Source organism: Somniosus microcephalus, chromosome 16, assembly GCF_052327205.1.
Source record: "Somniosus microcephalus isolate GS21.2 chromosome 16, FLI_Smic_1.0, whole genome shotgun sequence".
Classification (NCBI taxonomy): Eukaryota; Metazoa; Chordata; class Chondrichthyes; order Squaliformes; family Somniosidae; genus Somniosus; species Somniosus microcephalus.
The window spans coordinates 103,933,283-103,934,403 of NC_141002.1; positions in this window are offsets into that span (position 1 = coordinate 103,933,283).

The window sequence follows — 1,121 nt, forward strand, 5'->3', positions numbered from 1 at the left end:
CTCCCTCCGATCCCCACTCCTCTCCCCCTCCGATCCCACTCTCTCTCCCCTGCGATCCCCACTCTCTCCCCCTCCGATCCCCACTCTCTCTCCCCCTCCGATCCCCACTCTCTCCCCCCTCCGATCCCACACTCTCTCCCTCCGATCCCACTCTCCTCGCGATCCCCACTCTCTCCCCCTCCGTCCCCCTCCGATCCCACTCTCTCTCCCCTCCGATCTCCACTCTCCTCTCCCCTCGATCCCCACTCTCTCATCCCCCTCCGATCCCCACTCTCTCTCCCCCTGCAATCCCCACTCTCTCCCCTCGATCCCCACTCTCTCTCCCCCTGCAATCCCCACTCTCTCTCCCCTCCGAATCCCCACTCTTTCTCCCCCTCCGATCCCCACACTCTCTCCCCTCTCGATCCCCACTCTCTCTCCCCCTCCGATCCCCACTCTCTTCCCCTCTGATCCCCACTCTCTCTCCTCCCTCCGATCCCCCTCTCTCTCCCCTCCGATCCCCACTCTCTCCCCCTCCGATCCCCACTCTCCCCTCCGATCCCCACTCTCTCTCCCCCTCGATCCCACTCTCTCCCCTCCGATCCCCACTCTCTCTCCCCCTCCAATCCCTACTCTCTCCTCCCCCTGCGATCCCACTCTCCCCCTCCGATTCCCCACTCTCTCTCCCCCTCCGATCCCACTCTTCTCCCTCCGCTCCCCTCTACTCTCTCCCCCTCCGATTCCCACTCTCTCCCCCTCCGATCCCCACTCTCCCCCCTCCGATCCCACTCTTCTCCCCCCTCTCCGATCCCCACTCCTCTCTCCCCTCTCCGATCCCCACTCTCTTCTCCCCCTCGCGATCCCACTCTCTCTCCCCCCTCACAATCCCCACTCTCCTCCCCCTCCGATCCCCACTCTCTCTCCCCCTCGATCCCCACTCTTCTCCCCTCGATCCCCACTCTCTCTCCCCCTCCGATCCCCACTCTCTCTCCCCCTCCGATCCCCACTCTCTCTCCCCCCTCCGATCCCCACTCTCTCTCCCCCTCTCCGATCCCCACTCTCTCCCCCTCCGATCCCCACTCTCTTCCCCCTCGATCCCCACTCTCTCCCTCCCACTCTCTCCCCTGCGATCCCCACTCTCT